The sequence below is a fragment of the Pogona vitticeps genome, chromosome 8, assembly GCF_051106095.1.
Source record: "Pogona vitticeps strain Pit_001003342236 chromosome 8, PviZW2.1, whole genome shotgun sequence".
Lineage (NCBI taxonomy): Eukaryota > Metazoa > Chordata > Lepidosauria > Squamata > Agamidae > Pogona > Pogona vitticeps.
In genome coordinates, this window is record NC_135790.1 from 12,935,353 (window position 1) to 12,944,214 (window position 8,862).

The window sequence follows — 8,862 nt, forward strand, 5'->3', positions numbered from 1 at the left end:
TTTTTAGAGAAACAATTGTCCTTTTAACTGCCTTCTGGTTTCTTTTCAGATTTTATAAATCTTTCAACTTCTTTTTAATTGCATTTGATAACATTTTAGTGTTTTTATTCCCAAATGAATAATATTCTCTCTTTAAATAGTCTAATTCCTAGTAGTCTAGACCAGTGGTTCTTAACCTTGGGTTACTCAGGTATTTTTGGACTGCAACTCCCAGAAGCCTTCACCACCAGCTGTGCTGCCTGGGGTTTCTGGGAGTTGCAGTTCAAAAACACTTGAGTAACCCAAGGTTAAAACCATTGGTCTAGACTTTAGCTATATCTACTGCTTCTTACTCAGCTCTAGCTTTTGATAGTTCAGCTAGTTACCTTATTTGATCCTAATATTTTATGTTGTTCTGACAGCATTTTTATTTTGTTCTCCAATTGTTCCTGGAGCTTATTTCTTTCCTTCTTTTTAATCTAGAAGCTTCCATAATGAATTTTCCTCATAAATACAGTGGTGCCTCGCTTAATGAGTGCCTCGCTCAACGATGAATTTGCATAACAATGGCCTTTGCTGGAAATTTTGCCGCCTCACCTAACAATGTTTCCTATGGGGGATTTTCGCATAACGATGTTTGGGACCTTGCTTCACTTAACGATGACAGGTTTAGGTCCCCTGTTTCGCTTAACGTTTTTTTTTACAGCCCTGTTTTCGCTATTTTAAAAATATTCTAAAATGTTTAAAAATGTTTAAAATGCTTGGAATCGTTAGTGCACCTAATAAAACCTTCGTTAAAGTAATTTGGCTTCGTTCTGAGTCTTTTTGAATTTTTGGAGATTTTTTTTTCATGAAATGTATTGAATAGGCTCCTATTGGAATGGATTAACCGGTTTTCAAAGCATTCCTATGGGAAATGGTGTTTTGCTTAACGATGTTTTCACATAACGATGTTTTTAATGGAACCAATTAACATCATTATGCGAGGCACCACTGTAACCTTTTAGGGTATCCCATAGCAGTGCTAGCTTAGTTTCTTCTCTGTTGTTAGTTTCATAAAATTCTTTATCTCTTTCTTTATTTTTCCAATAATTTCTATGTTTAAACATACAGCTTAGACTGCAATTTTTAGATTTGTCCTTTATTTCTTTTTAAAATATTTTTTATTTTCTATACCTATAACATAAACAAAAAAACATATAACACATAAACTAAAATACAATTTAACTGTGTTCCCCACCACCGTATGCAGGACCTCTTGCCGTAATCTTCCTCTTCCTCCTCCTCCTTCTATTGTGCTCTTCTCCAAAATTGCATTGATTCTTGATTTGGAGCTTTCCTTTTTCCTCTTATTAACACATATTCCAAAAATCTAGCCCATATTTCATAAAAAATATTTTTAAATTCTCCTTTAAATTACAAGTTAATTTATCATTTATTGCTATATTCCGTATTTCTTTGTACCATTCTTCAATTTACAATTCAACTTTTGATTTCCATTGCCCAGCTATAATCAGTCTAGCTGCTGTTAATAAATTGGTTATCAATTCTTTCGTCATATTATCATATTCCACATTCTCATGTATTGATAACAAAGCAATCTCAGCTTTAAATTCTATATCTTTTTCACATATATAGCTTAATCTTTAAAAATTTGTTTCCAAAATGTTTGCATTTTTTCACATTCCCACCATATATGAAAGTACGTACCAATTTCTTTTTCACATTTCCAGCAGATATTCAGATAACTGGCATTAATTTTATTTAATTTTAACGGTGTTTAATACCACCTTAAACTGAGTTTTTAAAATTTTTCCCTTATTCTCACTGACATAAATCTTAAAACCCTCATTTTCCATATCTTCCTCCATTCTTCTTCATTTATTCTTTTTACAATGTCTTGCTCCCACACTATTTTCAATCCTTCTTTCTCACTTTCTTCCTCTAAATTAAGAAATAAATTTTACTCTTAGTACTTTTTACTGAGTCAGTCATCCGAATGTCCTCATATGACAATAAAAAATGTTTGTCTATATTCTCTACCTTTATTATATTTCATTACCCATTAATTAGTCCATCTTTCTAGCTGTATATATATTTCAAACATGAAATATTCCTGTTCTGAAAAGTTTGTTTCATTTGATCTATCGATCTCATTTTATACAGTGGTGCCCCGCTTGACGACAATAATGTGTTCCAGCAAAATCGCTGTACAGCGAAATCATCATCAAACAATAAAAAAAACCATTGGAATGCATTGAAAACTAGTCAATGCATTCCAATGGGGGAAATACCTGCTTGTCCAGCGAAGATCCTCCATAGGGCGGCCATTTTGCGATGCCTGTGTAGCGAAAATAGGTCCGGAGAACAGCGGGGAGCCATTTTGCAAACCACCGATCAGCTGTTTTTAATCATCGTCTAGTGAACAATCGGTTTGCGAAGCAGGGTCCAAATCATTGTGAAGCGGAAAAAACCCATTGAAACCATAGTTTTGCGATCGCTATAGCGATCGCAAAAAACTCATCGTTAAGCTATTTCATTGTCAAGCGTGGTCATCATCAAGCAGACCACCACTGTACAACCAATCTTTCAATCTAATCACTTTTTTTCTTTAAATAATTCCACATACACTTTCATATTGGAAGGGAAATTCTCTGTTTCTGTCACTAATCCAAGTGGAGAGTATGATGAACATGAATTCTTTCTACACTTATACCATATGTTTAGCAATGTCTTTAAGAATGGGTTATTAATTTCACTTATTTTGTCTTTCTTAACTATACCAAATAGGTATTTTTGTATATCTGCCTGTAATTCTGATGATTCCATTTCCCACCAAATTAGCCTTTCTGGATTATATATAATTTCCCCAATAAACCTCAATTGGTTAGCCAAATACAGTGGTGGCCCGCATAACGAGCGATTCGTTTAATGACGAATCCACATAGCGATGTGTTTTTTTGCAATCGCAAAGGTGATCGCATTATGAAGTTTCTAATGTAAAACATCGCTTTGCGATGATCGGTAAGCATTTCGCTTACCGATTTTCGCATAGCGATGTTTTTTTAACAGCTGATCGGCGGTTCCAAAGATGTGTAAAGAAAATGGCCACCCCTTTCCTCGCTTACCGGGCAGTGAAAATGGTGGCCGCATGGAGGATTTCCGCATAACGGTGAGTTTTTTGCCCACAGGAACGCATTAAACGTGTTTTAATGTGTTCCTATGGGCTTTTTTGCCCTGCATAGCGACGAATCCACATAGCGACGATTTTTTCAGAAAGGATTATTGTCGCTATGCAGGGCACCACTGTAATAATTTTTTGGTAAACCTATACCACCGTTTTTGTTGTTTTATACCAATACATTTTATTTATTCTAGATCTCTTCCCTTCATTACAGTACTTATTAATTATTCCTTGCCAAAACTTCAAATCATCCTCTGTTAACTGTATTGGTAGCATTCTAAATAAAAAGTTAATTTTGGGTAAGATTTTCATTTTTATCAATGCGATCCTTCCAAACCAAGAAAACTTAAAATTACCATATTCCTGTAATTTCTTTTTAATCACTTCCTTTAGTTTATTATAGTTACATCCCTTTATTTTTTGAATATTTTTGCTACACCTATTCCTAAATATTTAATAGATTTACATATTTTAAAATAATATTTTTCAACAAACCTTTCTTGTTCTACTCCGGTGGTCCTCAACCTTGGGCCTCCAGATGTTCTTGGACTACATCTCCCAGAATCCTTCACCACCACCTCTGCTGGCCAGGATTTCTGGGAGTTGAAGTCCAAGAACATCTGGAGGCCCAAGGTTGGGGACCACTGTTCTACTCTATTATGATTAAACAACATTAGTTCAGATTTTTGCCAATTTACACGTAATCCAGTTATTTTTCCACCAATTTTTTTCGAATGAATTTTAATTTTATCTATACATGCTAATTGATTCTTCACTGTCAATAAGGAATCATCAGCAAATAGATTAATCTTTATTTTATTCTTTTCCCCATACCTTCAATTAGATCATCATTCCTTATTACATTTGCTAATCTTTCAATAATCAAACAAAACAGAACTGGAGAAAGAGGGCAACCTTGTCTAGTACCTTGGCCTAGAGCTATTTGTTCTGTCATCCCATCATTAACTATTACTACAGAAGTATTCTCCAGATATAATTGGTCTATTCCCCTAAATTTCTTTCCAAAACGCCAACCCTTTAACAAAATCTTTAATATTGGCCATTCCACAGTCAAGTGCCTTGAATATATCTAATGATAAAATAACTGCCTTCAGTTTATTTTTTTCTATATTGTATATAATATTCAAGACCCTCCTAGTTAAATTCTCCATTTGTCTACCCTTTAAAAAACCATTCTGATCCTCTTTAATATATTTTATAATAAACTTATTCATTCTATTTGCAAGTATTGCAGTAAAAATCTTTGCATCCTGATTTAATAGTGAAATAGGTCTATATGAACTTAGGTCTGTTGAATCTTTATTTGGTTTTGGGATAAGAGTTATTAATGAATGCTTCCAAGAATCTGGTATTCTCTCTCCTTCCAGTATTTCATTATAGAGTACTTTTAGCTTAGGGATCAATGTTGGCTTAAAAGTTTTATAATATTCTGATCCTAATTCGTCAAAACCTGGAGTTTTACCATTTTTAATTTATTAATAATCTTTATAATCTCTTCCTCTTTTATCACTTTATCTAAGTCTTTTTATCATTCTCTGATAATTTACTCTTGATATTCTCTTTAATATAATTTTCTATATCTTCTTTCGATACACTATTATCTTTATATAAATTTTGATAGAATTCCTGTATTATCTTTAGTTTTTCTTTCATTGAACTACAGTTCTTTCTCATTTCATCTTTGATCACTCCAATTACATTTTTTGCTCTTTTAGTTTGAACTATTCTAGGTAAAAACTTTGAATTTTTATTACTATATTCAAAATATTTCCTCCTAGCATATATCAAATCCCTGTGGATCTTTTCTAACTCTAAACCTTCTAATTCCTTTCTTTTAGCCTGAATCTCTAGCAATTTTTTATTATCTCTCTATATAAAATATTTACTTTCTAAACCCTTTAATGATTCTTCAATTTTTAAAATATTTTCTTCTCTCAATTTTTTTAATCTACAGGATTCTCTTATAGCAATTCCTCTCATAACTAATTTCATAGTGTCCCATAACACTCCTATTTTATTCCCACCTGCTTCATTAAATGACGATATTTCCAACCACTTTTTCTTAACTTTATCTACAATCTCTGTATGCTGAAAAATATTAAGAGTCTATTCTCCATCTCCTAGCTTTTCTATAGTCTTTCATAACTTTCATCTCCATCTCCATCAATTTGTGATCTGTTATTTTTTATCACATTAATATTGGTATCCACTACTTCTGAAATTCAATTTTGTGATATAAACATAAAATCTATTCCAGAATAACTATTATGCACAGAAAAATAATATGTAAACCTTCTTTCGTTCCCCCTTCAGTTCTCTCCATATATCTTTCAGATCCGCAGTGTTTAATATCCTACGTAAGAGGGTAGCTCTTTTATTCAACACATCTTTTTTACATGTAGATTTATCTTTCACCTTATCCAGAACCATATTAAAATCTCCTGCCATTATCACATATCCTTTCCTAAATTTTTCCATTTCTTTAATCAGTTTTATAAAATTCTCCTTGATTCATATTCAGTGCATACACATATACTAATGTATAATTTTCTTCCCCCATTTGTCCTTGAATTATCAAATATCTACCATTGCTATCTTTTATTACTTCTTTTATCAAAAATTCACAATGTTTAGATATTAATATTGCTACCTCTCTAGATTTAGAAGTTTAGAAGTTTTTCATATATGTGAATGTTTTGTAATTACAATTCATTAACTCCATCTTTTGATTGATGTGTTTCTTGTAGATAGATATCAACTTTACTTTTCTTTAGTAATAATTCTATCCTCTTTCTCTTTAATACAGACCCTAGGCCTTTTACATTTAAAGTCGCTACCCTTATGTTTTCCCCCATATCTGTTCCATCTTCTGCCTCTTATTCGGTCCCTTTGTGCATCCCACAAAACAAAAACAAAAACAACTGAAAATAAATAAATTCACCTACCCCTAATTTCCTATCCCTATCCTTCTTCCCTACATATAAACTATTTTCCTCCCACCCATTTCCCTGCGTCCCACTAATGTTTGGCGCGAGCTCTGGGGGGGGAGACACCACCCACACCATTCCGGACCCCAGCCAAATCTTCATCCCTATCTATCTATCTATCTATCTATCTATCTATCTATCTATCTATCTATCTATCTATCTATCTATCTATCTATCTATCTATCTATCTATCTATCTATCTATCTATCTATCTATCTATCTATCTATCTATCTATCTATCCTAATGCCTTCCCTCCTAACCCAAATCCAATCAAAACAATCCAAAACAATAAAAAAGATCTCAAATAAAAAAACCACAAAAAAGAAAAAATCAACCCTCTTTACGGAAAAGAGAAAAACAACAAAAGAAAGAACCCCCATATTATAAAAAGGGGAAGAAGAAGAAGAAAAGGGAAAGGAAAAAAAATCAACCCTCCTTATGAAAAAGAGAGAAAAGAAGAAAAGGAAAAAAGAGGGAGGGGAGAAAAACTCTTCAGACATCCAATAACTTCCAATAATCTCTTCCAGTCAAAATATCTTCTCTTTAAAACCACCAGTCTTTACAGATCTACTTGCTTGTCCCTTGTTCAATCTCATCTTCTTGCCAGAGTCCCCAGGCTTCCCATCTTCAAAAGAGTAAGATTCCATCCTTCCATATTTTCAAAAAGACAGGATAGCCCCAGTTGTATCTCTTGCCATTCTTAGTTAGAATTGAAGAGATGGGTTTCATCATTCTCCTCCACTGAATGGTTTCAGGACTTACATCCTGGTAGATCTCAACTGAATTCGATCTGTAAACTAGCAGTTCAGGCTTTTCTTTAATGACCTTAAGGAACTGTTCTTTCTTAGCATAGTTTAAAAAATTCAGTTTTATGGGTCTTTTGTTTCTTCTTGGATTCCCAACAAAATGTATTCTCTCAATATCTTCCTCAGCCACATGTTGGGAATTCATAACAGAAGTAATCCAATCTACAACTTCCCGCTTCAAATCCATTTCTTTCTTATGTTCAAAATTCATTATTTTGATATTATTGCATCTTGAATGATCTTCCAGATAGATGATTTTTTTCAATTGATCTACAGTCTGATGTTGCCTTTTTGCTTCGCCCTGAGAATCTTCCAAATGTTGTATCCTGCCCTCTGTTTTGTCTAGACATTTCTTAATATCTGACATTTCTCCCTGTATGTCTTGTCCCACCTGTTAATTCCCTCTTATTAAAATGTCCATTTTAGAGAGAAAATTTAAAGCAACTGTATAATGGACAGAGAGGACAACACCAACAGTGGTCTCAATGGAGACGTCAGAGGAAATTAAATCTAATTAGTTCATACCAGACAATTATAAAAATGACAGAACCCAAAATAAGCGAAGAGGGAGTTTCTGCTTTAGTAAAAGGACCATCTTTTTTCCATGTATAAGATGCCCCATTTATAAAATGCTGCCCCCAATTTTGTAACCCAAAATTCAGAAATCAATATTTTAAACATTAGAAAGGAACACATTGTAGCATTCAGCCCTGCCCTCACCTGTCCGTCACAGCTGGGCAGTGGAACATCAGCCAATGAGGGGACGGAAGGTGGTGCAGAAGGGGGAGGAGCTGGAATATATAAAGGGGTGTATGATGTAAAAAGGAGAGAGAGAGAGATTTCGGGAGAGAGTGAGGAGTGTGTCTATGGGCCTGTGAGCCAAATAGTCAGTGAGGGAAGAGTCTGTGTGTGTCAGAGAGTGAGAGACCTTGATTAACATCTTGTGATTTACTTACTTTATTTTTGTTAAAACATTAAACAAGTTTTTGTTTTGAAACAACACTTGTCTTTTTTAAATATTGGATAAAATTGGTGGCAGCAACTGAAGAAGAAGAGTGAGCACTCCTGGAGGCCTGAGTTGGTAGGGGCTTCAGCGTGCTCTCTACACACATTTTTAGTAATTAGGCAACATTTACATACCAGTACTATGATATTATGCATCATACTTAGCTGAGCAAATTACTTCATTCAGAACCATTACATAGCTGATTACATTCAGTTTGAATTTTAGCAGAAGACATTTGCTTACTTACTTTTTTATTTTCTGATATCTTTATGGGCTTAGTAATCTTTATCAGTGACTCTCACACTGCTTACATGCTGTCCTCTGCATCAGCTCATGTCATTTACATAAGGCTCATGATTGAAGGAAACCTATTTGCAGAGACAAGCTATTGGCAGTTTTGCTCGTGACTAGAAGCAGACTGCTTGCAGAGACACGGGCAGTTTCACAATCATATGGTTTTCTCCTCCACTTACTTCCGTGTATAAGACAATTTTTAGTCTGAGGATTTTAGGGAAAAGTAGCATCTTATACATGGAAAAATACAGTATATGGTGAAAGGCTAGTGTGTTCATAAGTATAAGTTATATTAAAATAAATGTATTAAATCTGGACAAATAAGAGAAAAATTAGATAGAAACAAAAGTAGAAATAAATTAAAAGAGAAAAGCTATGCTTCTGAGATGTTTAAGACATCTGTAGCATTGGTGAATAATAGATCTGAGAGGAAACTAAAGGAAAAATCAGTAGATAGTAGTGGTGAATCTAATGCGCAGAAAAGGATTGTGATAAAGAGCAAGCAGTGTTACAAAGGGAAACAGATGTTTACCCTCATGAACAGAACAATAAAAACTGCAAAGTAAAAAGTTTAGAGTGTAGAG

The 8,862-nt window shown here is 33.8% G+C and overlaps 1 protein-coding gene across 2 annotated transcripts in view; it reads left to right on the forward strand.

The window, feature by feature from the left end:
• Nucleotides 1-8,862, forward strand: part of DUSP26 (dual specificity phosphatase 26) — a 79,378-nt gene that overhangs the window by 67,189 nt on the left and 3,327 nt on the right. The gene's annotated exons all lie outside the window — the stretch shown is intronic.